This window comes from Panthera onca, chromosome A1 (genome assembly GCF_046562875.1).
Source record: "Panthera onca isolate mPanOnc1 chromosome A1, mPanOnc1 haplotype 2, whole genome shotgun sequence".
NCBI lineage: Eukaryota > Metazoa > Chordata > Mammalia > Carnivora > Felidae > Panthera > Panthera onca.
Genome location: NC_138339.1, coordinates 65,211,037 through 65,233,586, shown reverse-complemented (window position 1 = coordinate 65,233,586; position 22,550 = coordinate 65,211,037). Strand labels below are relative to the sequence as shown.

The following is a 22,550-nucleotide window of genomic DNA, read 5'->3' as shown; positions in this document are numbered from 1 at the left end:
CTTTTATTTCTTTGTGTTGTCTGATTGCTGAGGCTGACTTCCAATACTATGTTGAGTAACAGTGGCGAGAGTGGACATCCCTGTCTTGTTCCTGACCTTAGGGGAAAAGCTGTCAGTTTTTCCCCATTGAGGATGATATTAGCGTTGGGTCATTCATTTATGGCTTTTATGATCTCGAGGTATGCTCCTTCTATCCCTACTTTCTTGAGGGTTTTTATCAAGAAAGGATGCTGTATTTTGTCAAATGCTTTCTCTGCATCTATTGAGAGGATCATGTGGTTCTTGTCCTTTCTTTTATTGATGTGATGAATCACGTTAATTGTTTTGTGGATATTGAACCAGCCCTGCATCCCAGGCATAAATCCCACTTGGTCGTGGTGAATAATTTTTTTAATGTATTCTTGGATCTGGTTGGCTAATATCTTGTTGAGGATTTTTACATCCATGTTCATCAGGGAAATTGGTTTATAGTTCTCCTTTTTAGTGGGGTCTTTGTCTGGTTTTGGAATCAAGGTAATGCTGGCTTCATAGAAAGAGTTTGGAAATTTTCCTTCCATTTCTATTTTTTGGAATAGCTTCAAGAGAATAGGTGTTAACTCTTCCTTAAATGTTTGATAGAATTCCCCTGGAAAGCCATCTGGCCCTAGACTCTTGTTTTTTGGTAGACTTTTGATTATTAATTCGATTTCCTTACTGGTTATGGGTCTGTTCCAATTTTCTATTTCTTCCTGTTTCAGTTTTGGTAGTATATATTTTTCTAGGAATTTGTCCATTTCTTCCAGATTACCCATTTTATTGGCGTATAATTGCTCATAATATTCTCTTATTATTGTTTTTATTTCTGCTGTGTTGGTTGTAGCCTCTCCTTTTTCATTCTTGATTTTATTTATTTGGGTCCTTTCCTTTTTCTTTTTGATCAAACTGGCTAGTGGTTTATCAATTTTGTTAATTCTTTTAAAGAACCAGCTTCTCGTTTCATTGATCAAGAGTAATTTTTAATTAAAAACTTACATATTAAAAAATATGTGAACATGCAAATCAAAACCATTTCACACCCATTATGATGACTGTTATTAAAATAAAATGGAAAACAAGTTTTGGCGAGGATGTGGAGAAATTGGAACCCTTGCTCATTGGTGGTAGGAATGTAAAATGGTGCAGCTGCTGTGGACAACATTTTGGCAGTTCCTCAAAAAGTTAGACATAGAATTACCATATGATCCAGAAATTCTATTCCTTTACCCAAAAGCATTGAAAGCAGGGACACAAATAGATACTTATCCACGTATCTTCATAGCAACAGTATTCATGATAGAGACACAGGTAGAAATAACCTCTGTTCCATTGACAGTTGAAGGGATAATCAAAATAGAATTCTATTCAGACTTAAAAAGGATGGAAATTATGACAAAAGATATAACATGGAGGAAACTTGAGGACACCATGCTAAATGAAACAAGCCAGTCGCAAAAGGACAAATGTTGTATGAGTCTACTTATATAAGTTACTTAGGCAAATTCATAGAAATAGAAAATAGAATGGAGTTATCAGGGGCTGGGGGGAAGGGAGAATGGGTGTTATTCAATAGGTACAGAGTTTCTGTTGGGAAGACGAAAAAGTTCTAGAGATGGATAGTGGTGATGGCTGCACAATATTGTGACTATATATTAATTCCATTGTATTCTGCACTTATAAATGGTTAGAATAGTAAATTTTATGTATATTTTACCACAATAAATATATGTGAATATTTTCCTTTTATTAAAAAATCAAAACGTTATGGACAACATCAGAGGCCCCTTTGACCACGTCCACTATCCTGATCCCAATTCCTCTCTTCATTGTTTTGTGTTTTCTCCTCTAGAGTTTTTCTGTATATTTGCCTGGATTTATATTTACTTAGCAAAATGACATATATTTTTAGCTTTAGCCAAAGAACATGTCTGCCTTGGCATGGGGATTTGAAACCATCACTTGCAGTAAAAATGTTCTAAGCAGTAGGACTTTCTGCCTTATTAATGGGGATTTTTTTTGTGTGGATATACATTTTTAAATGTTTTTATTTATTTTTGAGACAGAGAGAGACAGAGCATGAGCAGGGAAGGGGCAGAGAGAGAGGGAGACACAGAATCCGAAACAGGCTCCAGGCTCTGAGCTGTCAGCACAGAGCCCGACGCGGGGCTCGAACTCACAGACCGTGAGATCATGACCTGAGCCGAAGTCGGCCGCTTAACCAACTGAGCCACCCAGGCGCCCCTGGATATACATTTTTTAAAAAGTTGTGTTTTTCTCTCATTTTTCTTTTTTTCATTATATGGTGTTTCAGGGAATATGGCCAGAGTCGCAAAAGATGAGTCCGCAAACAAAATGCAGTTAAGTGAAAGTCCTCATACTTGAGTAGGAATGAGGCCCCAACTCTAGAATGGAGCTTCTTTTTGTTACGATAATTGCTAACGACTACGTGCATAAAGTCAGCTAAGCAAGTGTGTTAATCAATTTAATGGTTTAGGTTTCCAAGGTTGAATTTTGAGTTAATTGGTGTCTACAACACTAGGAAGGGTTAGGTGTGAAGGGGGATCAGGCCCTGGACAATGTTAATGGCTGCGTAAACATGTCCTAAGGCCTTGCACCTTCTCCAGCCCTTCCCTTTTGAAGTCTTTTCCTTTGATGCTTCTCTCCTGCATCTCCCACAATATGGCAGGGTCAGTGCCTACAGAGCTGCTTTTGTTATCCCACAGCTAGCCAGCTCAGATTTCTCCCATGCCTTAGAGAACACTTTGTCCTTCCTGAGGGACTCCAGGTATAAACTCCCAGTTTCAGGTCACTCCTAGCTTTTCCACTGGACTGCTTTAGTAGACAGGCCCTCAGTGCTGCCTACTAAATACATAACTTTATTTAAATAATTTTCTTATCTTTTCCCCTTTTCCATCCCTGTTTCTAATTTGCTGAGATATCAAGTAGGGCCAAATCTTTATAAAAATTGTGTTTTCTCCTCTATGTTTAAGGATGATACATCCTCATTTTGAGAAAATTAAAGCAATTTAGAATGGTTATAAAACAATGTGCAACCACATCACACTTTGATAACTTTTCTAGACATCTCTGAATGGTGAATACTCACAGGTGCAAACCACACAATTTTAGACAAATAGGATCATACTATGCACATTGTATTGCAATTGGCTTTCTTAAAAAAAATATGTCCTTAAAGTTTTCTGTGGATATAGATTCACATTATCCATTTTACTGGCTCATAATATTTTAAAAATAGTATGACATTGTTTTCTTATTTAATAGAAAAGCACAAAGAAACAAAAAAGTGTATCACATTCTCTCAACCCTGATAGCCTACACTGAACAGTTTGTAAAATTAAAAACACATCTGTGAGATTAGGAAATTCATGCTACAAAAAGTTACAAAATAAAAAGTGAAAGTTGAGAGCCACCCACACTTTCCTAGTTTATTCTTCCCAAGGCTAAATGCCTTTAATTTCTAGTGAATCCTTCAAAACATGCAAAATCACTTACATATATGTATTTCTATCTTTCTAATTTTTGTGTTTTTTTTTTTAAATACAAAACAGATCAGTATATAGAGTTATTTATGTTGCTTTTTTGTTTTGTTTGTTGTATTTGGGGGATCATTCCTTAACTGCAAGGTAAATGTATCTTTTGAACAGCTGCGTAAAAAGTCATTTGTTAGGATGTGCCATAATTTACTTAGTTCCCTGTGATGGATATTCTGATTGTTTCCAGGGTTTTGCTTGTTTATTATGCAGTTTTGATTCTACTATTATCAATAATGTTGCAAAAATCATCTTTGTACTTATCTTAACAAGTCCTGCCAGCATATCCATAGAGAAAATCTTAAGCATTGGGGATTGGATTACAGGGTGTATGTGTTTTACATGTTGGTAGAAATCGCCAAATCATCATCCAGAACGGTTACACCAAATACCATTACAACAAAAGTGTTTGAGAGTGCTTGTTTCCTAAAATTCCACAAGCGTTAGTTATCAGGCTTTTTAGGTGTTGCCAATCAAATAAATTAAAATTGTTATCTTGTTCTGATTTGCATTTACTTTATTATGAATGAATTTGAGATAGTTTTGAAATGTTCATTGGCTGTTTGTAGTTTTTCCTTGAAACTGTTTATGCATTCACTGTATTTTTTTTCCTCCTAGGCTGTTCATCTTTTTTAATAACTGTCACTAGAATTTGTGTGAATAGATAACATTTATTGAGCAAGGAATTACATTGCTTGGATAATTTATTCAACTAATTACCTAATAATGAACAGTTAGAATGTTTAGAATATCACACTACAGTTTCAAGCTTCATGTACTTGCATCTTTATGCTCTGAATAAAATATGTCTTTAAGTTAGATTTCCAGAAGTAGAATTGCTGGTTTAAAGCCCAATTCCTTGTCAAAACATTCAAAATAGCATTGTTTGATGGGGGAATAGTCCAAGTTAGGAAGTGGGAGCAAAGAAAGAGGCACTAAATAGGAGATCCTGATTGCAAGGCTAATCTGCTCTAAATTAGAATTGAACTAAAAGGCTAATTGGTGATGTTATCATCCTAGCTGCTTTCATCAATAAGTTTCTTAAAATCCTGAATCTCCTTTGCTATTTGGTGCCTCCTGGGTGTCTGCAAATTCTCTGGAAGGAAAAAAAGAAAAAATGTCATTTTCAAGTGAAATAATAGTATTAAAACATAATCATACGCACATTTTGAATCATTGTATGGCCATGCAGTTTTAATGTTGGCTTTGCATTTCTGTTTACAATTATCTGGGTGGTGCACATGGTTTAAAGGAACATTTGGCATTAAGGTAATTTATGAATTTAAATTGATTGGAGGAAAGTAGTGGGAGACTTGAATAAGCTTACCTATAGGACTGGTTCAGTTTAAGAACCTGAGTTCAAGCTGAGTTCAAGAGAAGCTGTGCACAAAGCAATCCATTAAATTAGGATAATTTAGGAAGTGATTTGGGGGAGGATGAATTGCATAAATCTTGTCTTTGTACCTAATAACTGTTTCATTAGCAGGTAGTATAGTAGAAAATACAGAGCAAAGAAATTTACATTTCTGATTGGAGTTATAATTGGACTAGGATACCAGTTCAGGCCAAATTGCATTAATGACCACAATGCCAACCTTAGTTTTACAGGGGTTATTAGGTAACACTACGTTAAACCAGGCTTTCCAGGATTACTTGGGCAGTATGAGGTCTGCCTTGATATCTGCAAAGTTAAGAAGTGAAGTTATTCTCACCACTTTGTACAATATTATTACCTGAACAGACGTTTTGTGCATTCATATTTTTGACAGACAAAATCAAATAGGCAAAAATTGGTTTGCTCTCATTTTTTGTTCTAATATGCATTTATTATGAATATATATATACACACATATAATGTTAATAATGTTAATCTATTTTCTTTTTTTTTTTTTTTACCAGCGTTACTTTTTTTTTTAATGTTTATTTTTGAGAGAGAGAGAGAGAGAGAGATTGAAAGAGAGAACATGATTAGGCAAGGGGCAGAGAGAGAGGGAGATACAGAATCCGAAGCAGGCTCCAGATTTTGAGCTGTCAGTGCAGAGCCTGATGTGGGGCTCCAGCTCACAAATGAGAGATCATGACCTGAGCCGAAGTCAGAAGCTTAACTGAGTCACTCAGGCACCCCTCCTTTTGAAAACAATCCAAGATAACAAAACCCTTTCTTTTGAAAACAATCCTTGAAAACACCCTTTCTTTTGAAAACAATCCAAGATAAAAATCTGCCATTTAAATTTTCTATTGTCTTTGTTACCTCCACAAGTATATTCAGTTTTACATACTTACAACAATGTTATAGCTAGCGTTTTGAATTTTACATTTCATTTAACATATACCATAATTATTTTCCCATTTTGTTCGTCTGTTTTTATTCTTAATGTTTATTTATTTTTGAGAGAGAGACGACAGAGTGCAAGCAGGGGAGGGTCAGAGAGAGCGGGAGACACAGAATCCAAAGCAGGCTCCAGGCTCTGAGCTGTCAGCACAGAGCCTGACGCAGGGCTCAAACATGAATGGGGAGTTTGTGACCTGAGCCAAAGTCAGATGCTTAACCGACTGAGCCACCCAGGCACCCCAATCTGTTTTTATTCTGATTTTCTGTTGCGTCATGCATTTTCCCTTGACCACCATCATGTAACCAATGTTTGCGTAGGTATGTGAGTCCACACATTTTTCTCCATAACTATGTAAGCATTCACAAAGATATAGATACATGCATACACATATAAATAAATATATAAAATATATATTAAAAGATTGTTAATTGTCATTTACTTTTACAGAAGTATGGTCATAAATTATATCTATTTCTCAGTTACATCCTTTCTTGTTTAATTCATTAGGACAGCCGGACAGATCAACTTGATTTTTTTTTTAACATGAAATTTATTGTCAGATTGGTTTCCATACAACACCCAGTGCTCATCCCAACAGGTGCCCTCCTCAATGCCCATCACCCACTTTCCCCTCCCGCCTACCCACCATCAACCCTTAGTTTATTCTCAGTTTTTAAGAGTCTCTGATGGTTTGCCTCCCTCCCTCTCTCTCTTTTTTTTCTTCCCTTCCCCTCTCCCATGGTCTTCTGTTAAGTTTCTCAGGATCCACGTAAGAGTGAAAACATATGGTATCTGTCTTTCTCTGTATGACTCATTTCACTTAGCATCACACTCTCCAGTTCCATCCACGTTGCTACAAAAGGCCATATTTTATTCTTTCTCATTGCCAAGTAGTATTCCATTGTATATATAAACCACAATTTCTTTATCCATTCATCAGCTGATGGACATTTAGGCTCTTTCCATAATTTGGCTATTGTTGAGAGTGCTGCTATAAACATTGGGGTACAAGTGCCCTATGCATCAGCACTCCTGTGTCCTTTGGGTAAATTCCTAGCAATGCTATTGCTGGGTCATAGGGTAGGTCTATTTTTAATTTTTTGAGGAACCTCCACACTGTTTTCCAGAGTGGCTGCACCAGTTTGCATTCCCACCAACAGTGCAAGAGCATTCCTGTTTCTCCATATCCTCTCCAGCATCTATAGTCTCCTGATTTTAGCCACTCTGACTGGTGTGAGGTGGTATCTCAGTGTGGTTTTGATTTGTATTTCCCTGATGAGGAGTGATGTTGAGCATCTTTTCATGTGCCTGTTGGCCATCTGGATGTCTTCTTTAGAGAAGTGTCGATTCATGTTTTCTGCCCATTTCTTCACTGGACTATTTGTTTTTTGGGTGTGGAGTTTGGTGAGTTCTTTATGGATTTTGGATACTAGCCCTTTGTCCGATATGTTGTTTGCAAATATCTTTTCCCATTCCGTTGGTTGCCTTTTAGTTTTGCTGATTGTTTCCTTTGCAGTGCAGAAGGTTTTTTCTTCATAAGGTCCCAGTAGTTCATTTTTGCTTTTAATTCCCTTGCCTTTGGAGATGTGTCAAGTAAGAAATTGTTGCGGCTGAGGTCAGAGAGGTTTTTTTCCTGCTTTCTCCTCTAGGGTTTTGATGGTTTCCTCTCTCACATTCAGGTCTTAATCCATTTTGAGTTTATTTTTGTGAATGGTGTAAGAAAGTGGTCTAGTTTCTTTCTTCTGCATGTTGCTGTCCAGTTCTCCTAGCACCATTTGTTAAAGAGACTTTTTTTTTTTTTATTTTTGGGACAGAGAGAGACAGAGCATGAACGGGGGAGGGGCAGAGAGAGAGGGAGACACAGAATCGGAAACAGGCTCCAGGCTCCAAGCCATCAGCCCAGAGCCTGACGCGGGGCTCGAACTCACGGACCGCGAGATCGTGACCTGGCTGAAGTCGGACGCTTAACCGACTGCGCCACCCAGGCGCCCCAAAGAGACTGTCTTTTTTCCATCGTATATTCTTTCCTGCTTTGTCAAAGATTAGTTGGCCATACATTTGTGGGTCCAATTCTGGAGTCTCTATTCTATTCCATTGCTCTGTGTCTGTTTTTGTGCCAATACCATGCTGTCTTAATGATTACAGCTTTGTAGTAGAGGCTAAAGTCTGGGATTGTGATGCCTCCCGCTTTGGTCTTCTTCTTCAATATTTCTTTGGCTATTCGGGGTCTTTTGTGGTTCCATACAAATTTTAGGATTGCTTGTTCTAGCTTCGAGAAGAATGCTGGTGTAATTTTGATTGGGATTGCATTGAGTGTGTAGATTGCTTTGGGTAGTATCAACATTTTAACAATATTTATTCTTCCAATCCATGAGCATGGAATGTTTTTCCATTTCTTTGTGTCTTCTTCAATTTCCTTCATAAGCTTTCTATAGTTTTCAGCATACAGATCTTTTGCATCTTTGGTTAGGTTTATTCCTAGGTATTTTATGATTCTTGGTACAATTGTGAATGGGATCAGTTTCTTTATTTGTCTTTCTGTTGCTTCATTATTAGTGTATAAAAATGCAACTGATTCTGTACATTAATTTTGTATCCTGTGACTTTGCTGAATTCATGTATCAGTTCTAGCAAACTTTTGGTGGAGTCTATCGGGTTTTCCATGTATAATATCATGTCATCTGGAAAAATCAACTTGATTTTTTTAATAGCAACATAGTTAGCTATATTATAGATGTACACATTATTCATCAATAGAGGGTTCCTCCATTGATGGACTTTTAAGTTTTCAAGTTTGTTTTTAAGTTTACTTATTTTTTTTGGGGGGGGAGGGGCAGAGAGAAGGGAGAGGGAGAATCCCAAGCAGCTCTGCACTATCAGGGCAGAGCCCGACGTGGGGCTCTATCTCATGAACCGTGAGATCATGATCTGAGCCAAAATCCAGAGTCGGAGACTCAACTGACTGAGCCACCCAGGTGCCCCAGTTCTCAAGTTTTTTGTTATTACAAACAATGCCACAATAAATATTCTTGGGGCACCTAGGTGGCTCAGTCGGCTAAGTGTCTGACTCTTGATTTTGGCTCAGGACATGATCTCACGGTTTGTGAATTCTAGCCCTGCACTGGGCTCTGCACTGACCGTGTGGAGCCTGCTCCAGATTCTCTGTCTCCCTCTTTCTCTGCCCCTCCCCTGCTCTCTCTCTCTCTCAAAAATAAAGAAACATTAAAAAATATTCTCACAGACTCATTCTTAGATTGTTAGGACTAGGATCCCTAGATCAGAGGGTATATATATTTTTTGTTTTTAATGTATAATGCCATATTACTTTAAAAAGCTGTGTGTAGACCTTATTTGGATCTTGATTCAAATAAACTATAAAATTGAGTATATTTATAAGACAACTGGAAATTTGAACACTGACTAGATAATTCATTAAATTAAGGAATGGGGGCATTTTTTAGGTGTGATAATGGTAGAGATACATACTGAAATATTTATGGATGAAATAATTTATTTCTACTAGAGGGAGAGAAGTGGACTGAAGCTGATATAATGGGAATTCATTATACCATTGTCTTCTTTTATATATGTTTGAAATTCATAATAATAATAATAAAAGCTACAAAAATTCATATTATATAATGTGTGAGAAAACCTGTTCCTTACATTTCCCTTAGCACCAGATATTATCACTTTTTTTATTTTTGTCAATCTCATGCATGAAAAAAGATATTTGTTGCTATAATTTGTATTTACCTTACTACTAGTGATGAGGAAAACAAAGGCAAGAGAAATGCAGCTTAAATTAAATCTCCTTACAGCTTGCAGCTCACTGATAGACACTTGAAACATACAGAACGTGACCTTCCTCAAGCAAGTCATGGCTGCCTTAGTGCCTTAATGTTTTTGTTTTTATTAAAGACTAAAAGTAACCTTATCTTAACAGCCAGCCCCTCAAGGTCCTGAAAGCCTTGCTTCCCAATTCCTTAGAAACTTACTTTATCTCTATCTCCCTCCCTCCACAAACCTAAAAATATATAATCATTCACTCCTCACAGCCCCAGTTGTGCAGCTCTTTCTGCCCACGGGTCCTGTCCCCGTGATTTAATAAAATCACTTTTTCACACCAAAGATGTCTCAAGAATCCTTTCTTCGCCATTTGCTCACGAACCTCATCACTAGATTATCTTGAGAAAGTGTAAAGCTTCCTTACTGGCAGCTAGCAGCCAGGCCATGATGCTCTCAAAAGAACATAAACAAACTCACTAGACTATAAGTAAGAGGTACACAAGGCCACTCTGTGACCATTTCTAGAACAAGACATAAAAACAATAAAATATCCTCTACTTCTGACTTAACTTAGTGACAGCTGCTCCTTTACCAATGACAACAGGTGCCTTGCTTTAATCCTCCTACTTCCAGATAAAAATTGTTCAGCTATCCAGCCACTAAATTGCCCCAACTTTTTGACAACCTCCAATCCATAACTGGTCCTTACTTCTTTGACTTTTCAGGGAATAATCTAGTACAAGTCCAAATAATATGAGAAACTCCTTCCGAGGTTCTCTTGCTGAGGCCTCTACAGGTTCCTCTGGAGTACTTTCTCCCTTGCTGTGGGAAGGTAAATCTAACTTTTTTATTATGGATATTGTTATGCCCAGAATTCGTGATCCCCAAAGACCACTAGGGAGCCGAGTCTGATGCAAAAGCAAAGAGCCTTTATTCGAGCTAGCTCGAGCTCAATCCCCTACCTGCACCGACGCAGCGGTGAGATACCAGGGAAAGAGAGCGAGTTTCAAAAGGACAAAGGTTTTATTGGGGCCTGGGGGCAGTTGGTGAGGTAATGGCTATGGCCTCAGCTGATTGGCTGGGGAAGGGTCCTGGGGAAGGGTCCGAGTCCTGTTAGGCAGGTGAGGGGGGGGGTTACTCAAGGGGAGGAGGTGTGGTCAAGGTGAAGGACACAGAACAAGATGGAGTCGGCTGGCGTAGGCCCGCCCTTTCAGATATTTTCCTGGAGGCCTTTGATCAGCGGGCTTTATTTAAAGCAATCTTGTCAAAGTTTATCATCCATTTGGATTTCCTCTTTTTTGGGACATTCTCCCAGTTCAGTGGGTAGTTCTGAAATTTTCCCTTTTGTTTGAGAGTCAGTCCCATTATTTACCTTCCCCATTCTTCTCTAGGAGCCATAGGTGCTACTTCTTAGAAGAGGTAAGAGATATGGATTATTATTCGAGTTGGATCACTGCGGGTTTGATGGCATTAGCAAGAGTCTTCAGGATCTTATTAATTCACCAGGAATGCTACTGGGAGCTAAGCTAAGTTGGATCTCTGCATTTGCTTCAGACTCTTCAGGTTATTTTCTTGGCCACCAGTCTAGTTTGGCTAATGTTGATGACGTGCGTGTATACCATTTATGCTCATTTCATTAGGTATTAAGGGAGAAAATTCATCTTAACTCGGAAGTCTGACATTTATATTAGATTTTGCTTTATATATTCATAAACTCTGATGTGAGATACATAAAAATGCAATACTTTTTTTGTTAATTGTTCTTTTATTGATATGAAACACTACTACTTGTCTCTTTTAGTGCTTTCCTCTTGAATTCTACTGTTTGTTACATTAACATTGTAACATACATAACATAATCTTTTGTTTGGTGTGCTGGGAAAATATTTTGATCTTTAAACCCATGTGTTTTCATCCAGTATGTAACTCTCTATTCAGATGACTAGACTCTGAGTCATCCTCTGCCTTAAGGGAGGTTGTCCCAATAGAACCAGAATACAAAAGAGGCAAATTCTTGGCTTGCAAATTTCAAAGCTGGGGCCTAGGTGTAAGACACCCGTAGCCAGTTTCTTCCCCCTCACTCAGAGGAGAGAAGAACCAAGTCATCTTCTGTTTGGTCTATGCTATTTTCTTAGGTGTTACTTCTCTCTTTTGTGGGATGTGTGTGTGTGTGTGTGTGTGTGTGATTTTTGATGTTAGTTTTCCTCAAGTGTTTTGTCATTCTAGGTTGAGTGTTCATCTTAATTTTTGACGTACCCTTTTAGCCTATTGTGAGTGCTGAATCTATTACATCTTTTTTTTTAATACTTATTTTTGAGAGAGAGAGAGAGAGAGAGACAGGCAGAGCATAAGCAGGGGAGGGGCAGCGAGAGAGGGAGACATAGAGTCCCAAGCAGGCTCTAGGCTCTGAGCTATCAGCACAGAGCCTGATGCAGGGCTCGAATTCACAAGCTGTGAGATCATGACCTGAGCCAAAGTTGGACACTTAACCTACTGAGCCACCCAGATGCCCCTGTATATCACATCTTGTTGCCAGGAAAGAATTTGGACTTGTTGCTGGATGGGATATATTCTTTAGTATCTAGAATGAGAACTGGGGACAACCGTATTATTACCATGGGCACTGCAATGCTTTGCCTCTTTTAGGTGCTTCTATTGACATTTCTTTTACTGCAGTTGCTTGACAAAAGCTGGGGAGGATTACCTTACCAGTTGCCCATGTCTTGTTCTGATTTCCCCATATCCACTGTCTCTGGGGCTGGAGAAACTTAAAGTTGCTCTCACCTTTTGCTTCAGTTTTTTTCTCTGCAGACTACTCAGCCTAATCTGGAGCCAATGCAGAGTTAGTTAGGGGGTATAGTCCCCCCCACCCCCAACACTGCTTTTTGTCAGGGTTGGAAATGCACAGTCTGGGATGCTTCCAACCAGGGGAAGGACTAAGATGCTGAAAGAGTCAGTTTTTATAACTGAACAGCATCTCCTCTGGCCCAGTTCCATGCTTGAGCAGTTCCAGGATCTGGATCCCCTGGGTATTCTGGAGGGTTCTTGGATTTTGTTCCAAATCCCTTCTCCAGCTCCCTGGGGGCTGAGGGAGTCTACCCAGTGCTTCAAGTGTGCAGAATGTGCCTTATTTTGATAAGATATATTTTCCTGGGGGAAGATCAGGACTGGACACATGCTGCTTTGTCCCTGACTGTTTCAGGTGGATTTCTGCAACTGGTAGGCAGATATGACTTCCAACTAAGTTGGTGCCCACCTGTGTCCATTGCTCTTCTCTTTAGGAGACCCTTGCTTTTTGGTTAATGGGAGCTGCTGCTGACACTTGGGCAGCTTTTTGTTTGGGAAGTTAGAAATGGTAAACAGGCAAGATGGGTAACTGTAGGCCTTTCCCCAGGGCCAGGTATTAGCATTGCAAATATGGCTCTTCAGTTCTAGTTAGTAAGGTGATGCCCAGGGAGAGAAGGAATTGTGCCAACTAAAGAAAGATTCTTTCTTATTTATGATCTTCCCCACCAGCAGGAGGTTTTCAAAGCACTGCATCTGTTTTAGAAGGCTCTGTGCTAATTATCATTATAATAATTATTATAATCATAATGTGAATTTAAATTTCATTCATAATCTCAGGTGTGCATAAAATGTAATTTTATTTATTTTTAGTACCTCTTCAATTTCTGACTCTGCATCCTCATTCTGCATAATGGAAGACAACTCCTTGCCAACTGAGGTTGGACCCCAGTAATCTTGGTCAGCCTCTGCTAACAAACTTGGACATTGTCCAACTCCCCCAGATTCAGTGATGGCCTTTACTGGAGCCTGCTTCAAACTTTGCTCATTGCCCTATAAAAGAATTTTGAACATCTATGTAACTCCTTGCTCAATTTTTAATTGACATTTAAACTTTTCATCATAAATTTAAATCGTTATAAAAGATTTATTAGCATACTGCATATATTGATATTTAAAAATCGAACTATTATCCCATACTTTTAAATATATATAAATACTATAACAATTTAATTTAATTTAATTAAAAATACCTTAGGGGCACCTGGGTGGCTCAGTCCATTAAGTGTCCAACTCTTGGTTTTGGCTCAGGTCATGGTCTCATGGTCATGAGATGGAACACCAAGTCAGGCTCTGCTCTGGTCATGGAACGTGCTTAAGGTTTTCTCTCTCTTTCCCTCTGACCCTCTCCCTTGCTCATGTGTATGCCCGTGCTCCCTCTCTCTCTCAAAAAAAAAAAAGGTAAAAAAAATACCTTAATATTTTGGAGTGCTTGGATGGCTCAGCCAGTTGAACATCTAGCTTCGGTTCAGGTCATGCTCTCTCGGTTCATGGGTTTGAGCCTTGCCATCCGGCTCTGTGCTGACAGCTCAGAGCCTGGAGCCTGCTTCAGATTCTCTGCCTTCACCTTTCTCTGCCCCTCCCCTGCTTACATTCTCTCTCTCTCTCTCTCAAAAATAAATAAAACATTAAAAAATTTTTTTTAATACCTTAATATTTTAAGAGGAGGAACCAGGTAAAGATGCCTGCTTTCACCACTTTTGTTAAGCATTATACTTGAGGTCCTATCCAGAGTAATAAAGCAAGGCAAAGAAAAATAAAAAGGTTGCAGATTGGAAATAAAGAAGTAAAACTGCCTTGAGACGGGCTTTCAGGTGGCCCTGGTCGGGGAAGAGGAGTTGCATATATCGCTTCAGCTGGCATTTTGTGAGATGGCTGCTGATATTTCTGAATCCAGTGGGCATGATTGCAAAGGAGAGCCGAGGGGCAATACCAAGTTACATGAAGACTACCCACTTTGAGTCCTCTACTGTGGAGTCTGTTCATTACTAACAGAGTACTGTGAATATATGCCTGATGTCGCTAAATGTCGACAGTGGTTAGAGAAGAATTTTCCAAGTGAGTTTGCAAAACTTACTGTAGAAAATTCGCCCAAACAAGAAGCTGGAGGTAGTGAGGGTCAAGGCACAGCAGGGGAAGAAGAAAAGAAGAAAAGCAGAAGAGAGGTGGAAGGGGTCAAATAGAGCAAAAAAAGAAGACTGTACCACAAAAGGTTATGATAGCCAAAATTCCCAGAGCAAAGAAGAAATATGTAACAAGAGTATGTGGCCTTGCAACTGTGAAATTGATCTAAAAGAAGCACAAAGATTTTTTGCTCAAAAAGTCTCCTGTGGTGCCTCAGTAACAGGAGAGGATGAAATCATCATTCAGGGAGACTTTACAGATGACATAATTGATGTCATTCAGGAAAAATGGCCAGAGGTGGATGATGATAGCATCAAAGATGTTGGAGAAGTAAAGAAGTGATTTTGAAAATTTCTTTCTAGGGGCGCCTGGGTGGCTCAGTCGGTTAAGCGTCTGACTTCAGCTCAGGTCATGATCTCACGGTCTGTGAGTTCGAGCCCCACGTCGGGCTCTGTGCTGACAGCTGGGAGCCTGGAGCCTGCTTCGGATTCTGTGTCTCCCTCTCTCTCTGACCCTCCCCCGTTCATGCTCTGTCTCTCTCTGTCTCAAAAATAAATAAACATTTTTAAAAAACTAAAAAAAAAAAAATTTCTCTCTATTTAATGATTTGAACTGAGAGTTGATATGGCCAAAGGGAGAAAGGCCTTTTAAAAAAATGTATATTTATCCTACAGTAAAACTGTAGACTACCCTCACCCTTGGCATTTTCACCGTTCTGTTCTGTATCTGTTCTGTATCTGTTTTTTTTTTTTTTTTATTGCCAAAGTCTAATAAACAGGGGAGACTGTCATGCTTATGCATGAAACAGAATTTAGTCAAATAAAAATTTTTGGTCATTTGGTACTGACTTTTCTCTTTCTCTTTTTAACTTTTTATTTTTGAAAAACACTCGATTTTTTTTGTGCAAAGCCTTTCTGTTTACTACCTTAAAATAATCATGATTTAATGAGTTAATTTTCTTAAAAATAGTCATGATTTAATTAAATCATGATTTAAAGCTGAGTAATGTTTTAAAGAATTTGAATTTTGGCTTCATCACCATTAATGATTATCTCCTTGCTTCTTTGGTGTGATAGTTTTGAGATGCTTGGGCATCTAATAGATTTGTGGTTGAATTTGCCTCATTGTTACCAAACAAGTCCACTTGGTGGTCACATTAACTTAACGTTGGTAGGAGTTGTTCAGTTCTGGAGATTATTTGGTAAAGTATACTAAAGCCTTAAAACCATCTGTAGTCTAACCCAGTAAGCCACTTAGTTGACATTATCCTAAAGATAGAATCATTCTTGCTTAGAACTGTGGGTGAGGGTGTTCATCACAATGTTACTTATAAAGAAATTGCAACTGATATAAATGAACAATTGGGAAATGGTTAGAGAATGATGGTGTACCATATGGTAGAATTTTCAGATATTTTTAAATATTTTCCAAGGGTACTTTGGAAACATGTTTGATGATGTTAAGTAGGGGGTCGGATCCCAAATCTGTTTTATGCATTATTATCACCATTGTTTTGAGTGAAAGACCATTCAAAGATGCTGCAAGTTCTTGTTCTAGCTATAAATTCTGAGAGTAAAATTCTACCCAACTGAAAAGAATATACACCCATGCTGTCTCTATATATATAGGTAGTCTGGGAAATAACAATTGAAATGAGTCTTTCTCAAGAGAAACAGTGACAATGAATTTTAATGAATGCACTAAATGAATTTAAACTTTGTTTTTATAAGGGTCTTAAATCAGGTGCTACAAATAGAAAAGAAGACTCCTGGTATTTTAAATTGCTATAGACACCTTTAAGAAAGTTAGAACCCATTGTTTATTGCCCTGCAAATTACAACCTTGAATAAATGAGTGGTTTTTTTAAATAATTAAAATCTTAGAAAAAATGTGTAATAAAGATACAAATTAAGAAAATGAAATTCTGCATTAACTGTGAATTTTACTAAATATGAATATCTGATGAAGCAAATTTATCCATCAAGACCATTTGGTACGTGTTGTATATGTATTCTCTTAGTGTTGGAAGATGTGTATGTGCCTGTATCAACCATGTGACTTCATGTAAAGATTCTGAATGTTCACAGTTCTTGGCAAATGCAGTTTAAATCCATATAAAGCCAGTAGTGGATGTTACTGCAGGATAGGGTAATGGAGGGTTAAAATTGTCCTAGTGTAAACAAGCAAGCAAAAAAAAAAGAAGTAAAACTGTCTTAATTCACAAATGAAGACCACTCAAGTGAAAATAGGCTATTTATTCAGAATTTGTTATAGCAGGTAGCCACAAACACTTGGCTTTGGGAGAGACTAAGAGTCAGGCAGGGGCCAGGAAAGTTTTCTAATGAAAAAAAGGGAAAGCTTTCAGCATGCACTGATTGAAGGCTCTTGGCATGGGGAAGCTAGAGATGGGTTAACTAGAAGTCGGCATCTTATGTGATGGTTTGGGGAGCATATTTATCTTTTTCTCATTGGTCTTGAGTTAGAAGCAAGATAAAAGAAATAGGGAAGTTGGCTGTCACCGATCGAGTTCTGACCATTCTGGGTTGATTGCTTCAGAGGTTGTAATTTGGCTTCCTAGAGTGGTTGCTGCAGGGGTTGTGGGTCAGAGTTCTGTTGTTATATATGGTCTGGCTTTTGTCTGTTTGTATATCCAGTCATTCAGACAACATGAACATATATGTAGAAAATCCAGAAGAATCTACAAAAACACTTTAATAAGTGAGTTTAGCAAGGTCTCATGATATAAGGTCATTACATAAAAATTAATTCTATGGAAATAATTAATTCATAGAAATAGAAGCAGATTAGTAGTTGCCAGGGCCTGGGAGGGTGGAAATGGGGTGGAATAAGTATGGAGTTTCTTTTTTTTTTATGTAGGCTCCATGACCAGTGCAAAACTCAACATGGGCTTGAGCTCAAAACCCCAATATCAAGACCTGAGCTGAGATCAAGAGTCAGATGCTTAACTGACTGAGCTACCCAGGCACCCTGAGTATAGAGCTTCTTTTTGGAGTGATGTAGATGTTATGGAATTAGTGATAATGACTGCACCACCTTGTGAATATACTAAAACCACTGAACTATATTCTTTAAAAGGGTGAATATTATGGTATATTATGGTATGTGAATATTATGGTATGTGAATTATATTTCAATAAAAAGCTTTAATTGTATTTATATATAGTAGCAATAAGCAATTGAAATTGAAAATGTAAATAAATCACATATAGTAGCATCAATAGATATGAAATACTAAGGGATAAATTCAACTAAATATGTGCAAGACCTGTACACTGAAAACTTTAAACAGTGTAAAATTTCAGAGAAATTAAAGAAGACGTAAATAAATGGAGAAATAAACTATATTCATGAATTCAAAGATTCAGTATTATTATGATGTCAGTTCTCTGCAAATTGATTTATATAGAGTCAATGCAGCCCTAATCCTGGCAGGCTTTGTTTTGTAGACTAACTAGCTGATTCTAATACGATTCAGAGGAGAAAAAACAGTTTTGAAGAAGAAAAGTTGGAGGATAGAGGGATCTGCATACACCCTGCCAGGTTCTACCACTTATTAGCTGTATGTCCTTGATCAAGCCTTTTCACCATCCTGGCCTTGGTTTCTTGATCAGTGAAAAGGGAATAATAATAGTATTTAAGACTTACATAGGATTTCTGAGAGGATTAACTGAGATGATACATATAAAGCACTTAGGAAAGTACTTGGAACACAGTAAGCCTTCAAATGTATTGTTACTGTTGTTGTCTCTTCCTTGACCAGGCTGGGCATTCAGGGGATGTACAGGGGAGCTTCTGGAAACCCAAGCGTTCTCCCTGCCTCCTTGCCCAGATGTAGCATGCTGCCCTTTTTACTGCATGCCCCTGTCCACTGGTACAGGAGACATCTATGGGGTACTACTCTCAAATGCCACACTAGAGGTGGTACACTTGTCTTATTCTTGAGTCCCTCAAATTTCGGTCGGCATTTTGTTGCCTTCTCCCTCTGCCATAAAGCTACATATAGGGAAGCTGGTGTGGAGCTTGAAGCTACATTGCTTCTCATTTTCTTTGTCTTCTACCCATCTCACATCTGTGGAACTTTGTAGTCTTAGGCTAGGAAGAAAAACCAGTTTCCCCTGTTTGCATGGCCTCAAAAATGATTTCTGTCTCTCACCTGTTAAACATTAGGAAGTGGTGCCTTTGTTCAACAAGGCAGTCATTAGCTCAACATGCTAATTTTTAAAAACTGAATTGGAAGTTTACCTGTAGTGAAATGTGTAAATCTTAACAGTATAATTCAATGAAATTTGACAACCAACACGCCAATAAAGATACAGATTTCCGCTGCCCCAGAAAGTTCCTTCTTGCCACATTATAGTCAATCCTCAACCACCTTTTCCTAATAGGATACCACGGTTCTGATTTTTATTGACATTGACGGTTTTAGCTCCTAGGTAAGGCAACTATATCAGGTCTGAGGGAGCAATAAGCCATCTAACGTTTTGAAATAACCACAACAGGGGCACCTGGGTGGCTCAGTCGGTTGAGCGTCCGACTTCGGCTCAGGTCATGATCTCACGGTCCGTGAGTTCGAGCCCCGCGTTGGGCTCTGGGCTGATGGCTCGGAGCCTGGAGCCTGTTTCCGATTCTGTGTCTCCCTCTCTCTCTGCCCCTCCCCCGTTCATGCTCTATCTCTCTCTGTCTCAAAAATAAATAAAACGTTAAAAAAAATAAAATAAAATAACAAGTGAATGTAAAGTGGACACGTGAAAAATCTAACTTGGAGAAATTTCCCGAAGCATACAAAAGCTATAGTTTTTCTTTTTGCCAGCTGAAGGATGCCCAGTGTGGCAACTATATAAGTACAGTATACAGTTCACCTGGGCTGCTGGTTTTGCAATTATGAAATTCTTGGCAGATTTTTCAAATTGGGGGTGGTGTGGGGATTGCATTGCTTCTATTTTCTGCTTATAGCTAGACTTCATTAATATTTTAACTATGGCACTATTTCAAATGTGTGTCATTTTTTAAAAAGTTTGTTTATTTTGAGAGAGAGCACATGTGAGCAGAGGAGGGGCAGAGAGAGAAAGGGAGAGAGAGAATCCCAAGCAGGCTCTGTGCACTCAGCACAGAGCCTGATGCTGGGCTCAATCCTGTGACCCTGGGATCATGACCTGAACTGAAATCAAGAGTCGGTTGCTTAATGGACTGAGCCACCCAGGCTCCCCAAAACTCACTCTTTAAAATTTTTTTCTTTTTAAACTGAGAATAAACTGAGGGTTGATGGGGGGTGGGAGGGAGGGGAAAGTGGGTGATGGGCATTGAGGAGGGCACCTGTTGGGATGAGCACTGGGTGTTGTACGGAAACCGATTTGACAATAAATTTCATATTAAAAATTTTTTTTTCTTTTTAAATGTTTATTTTTGAGAGAGAGAGAGAGAGAGAGAGAGATTGAGAGAATGCGAGTGGGAGAAGGGCAGAGAGCAAGGGAGACACAGAATCTGAAGCAGGCTCCAGGCTCCGAGTTGTCAGCACAGAGCCCAATGTGGGGCTTGAACTCAGGAACTGTGAGATCGTGACCTGAGCCGAAGTCAGATGCTTTACTGACTGAGCCACCCAGGTGCCCCAGAAAGTCACTCTTTTAAAGTGTACAATTTAGCATTCTTATATTCTTTATAGAGCAGTGCTCCATCCCTACTATCTCCCAGAATTTTTTTCATCACCCCAAAAGAAATTCTGTACCTGTTAGTAATCATGCCCCATTTCCTTTTTTTCAGTCCTTACTGACTGCTAATTTATTTTGTGTCTCTGTGGATTGGTCTATTGTGGACATTTCATATAAGTAGAACTACACAATATGTGACCTTTTGTGTCTGGCTTTTGTCAGTTAGCATTATGTTTTCAGGGTTCATCCACATTGTAACATGTATCAGTACTTTGCTCCTTTTTATGACTAAATAATATTCCATTATATTGATATAGCACATTTTGTTTTTCTGTTCCTCAATGATAGACATTTGGGTTGCTTCTATTCTATTTCTTCTTGAGTCAATTTTGGTAGTTTTTGTCTACTTCTATTTCTTCTTGAGTCGATTTTGGTAGTTTTTCCATTTTGTTTCATCTAGGTTACCTAATTTGTTGACATACGTAGTATTTCCTTATAATTCATTTTATTTCTGTGAGGTCAGTAATGATGTCCCCTCTTTAGTAATTTGAGTTTTCTTTCTCTCTTTTTCTTGGTCAGCTAGCTTTACTTGTCAATTTTATTTGTCTTTGCAAAGAACCAACTTTCAGTCTCATTGATTTGCTCTATTGTTTTCTATTCTCTATTTCATTTATTTTTTGCTCTAATTATTATTTATTTCCTTCTGCTTGCCTTAGGTTTAGTTTGCTCTTCTTTTTCTAGTATTTTAAGGTAGAAAGTTCGTTGAGGTTTTTCTTATTTTTAAATATATATATTTATAGCTATATAAATTTCCCTGTAAGCAATGCCTTAGAGGGAATGTATGGCATAGATTTTGGCATGTTGTGTTTTAATGTTCATTTATAGCTAAGTACTTTCTAATTTCCCTTGTGACTTCTTCTTTGACCCATTGAGGTTTTTTTTTTAAAGGAGTGTGTTGTTTAATTTTCACTTACTTGTGAATCCCAATTTTCCCCCTGTATTTCTAATTTTATTCCATTGTAGTCAGAGAACATACTTTTAAATTTGTTCAGACTTGTTTTATGGCCCAACATATTTTTTTTTAATCCTGGGTAATATACCATGTGCACTTGAGAGATTATGTAATCCACTGTTATTGGATGAATGTTCTCTATGGATACCTGTTAGATATATTAGCTTATACTGTTGTTCAAGTCTTCTATTTCTCTGTTGATCTTCTATCTAGATGTTCTATTATTCAAAGTGGAGTATCAAAGTCTCCAACTATACATTCAATTGTCTGTTTATCTCTTCAGTTCTTTCAGTTTTTACATTATGTATTTGGCCAATAATCCTCTTTTGTTTTTAATGAACTTACCTGTACTGTAAATTTGTGGTAATGAACAGACTGATGTTATTTTGAGGTTATGTTGTTCTTACTTTTTGATAGTCATCAATCCTTTCTTCAACAAAATGATGAGAATAGTAAGTGGTGACAGTATATTTATATTAAGTGTCCTCAACTTGGCAAAATGAAAGTTGACATCCCTATGCCTGTGCTCTTCCTTTTTTTACTTTGTTTTAAAATTTACAGTAGAGTAGCTTTTTTAAAATGTACAGTACTATCAGTTTTAATACATGAACAGATCCCTGAAACCACCATTGTAATCAGAATCAGAACAGTCCTATCACTTTTTTTATGGGTTGAATTATATCCTTCCCTCTGCAACCCCCACAAAGATATGTTGAAGTCCTAACTTCCAGTACTTGTGATTGTGACCTTATTTGGAGTCTTTGGAGATGTAATCAAGTTAAGATGAGGCCATTAGGATGGGCTCAAATCCAATATAACTGGTGTCTTTTAAAAAAGAGGAAAACACCAGGGTGAAGGTCATGTGAAGAAAGAAGCAGATATTGGAGTTATGCTGTCACAAGCCAAGGGATGCAAGGATGGGACTACTAGGAACTGGAAGAGATAAGTAAGGTCCTCTCCTACTGGTTTCAGAAAGGAGCATCACCATGGTAATACCTTGTTTTCAGATTTCTAACCTTCAGAACTGTGAGAGAATAAATTTTGGTTGCTTTAAGACAACCAATTTTGTGGTACTGTGTTGTCAGCCCTAGGAAACTAACACATGCCCCCAAACACTCCATTATGGACTTCTTTATGGAGATAACCTCCCCTGATGCCGACCTGGCCACCACTGAAGTGATATCACCAGTAGTTTGTCTTATCACATATGTCATAT

The 22,550-nt window shown here is 38.1% G+C and overlaps 1 long non-coding RNA gene and 1 pseudogene across 1 annotated transcript in view; both read left to right on the top strand.

Annotated features, from left to right (window-relative positions):
* The window catches only part of LOC144615146 (uncharacterized), a 41,824-nt gene that overhangs the window by 8,285 nt on the left and 10,989 nt on the right, over positions 1 to 22,550 (top strand). The gene's annotated exons all lie outside the window — the stretch shown is intronic.
* On the top strand, positions 14,361 to 15,193 carry LOC132680139 (density-regulated protein pseudogene; annotated as a pseudogene).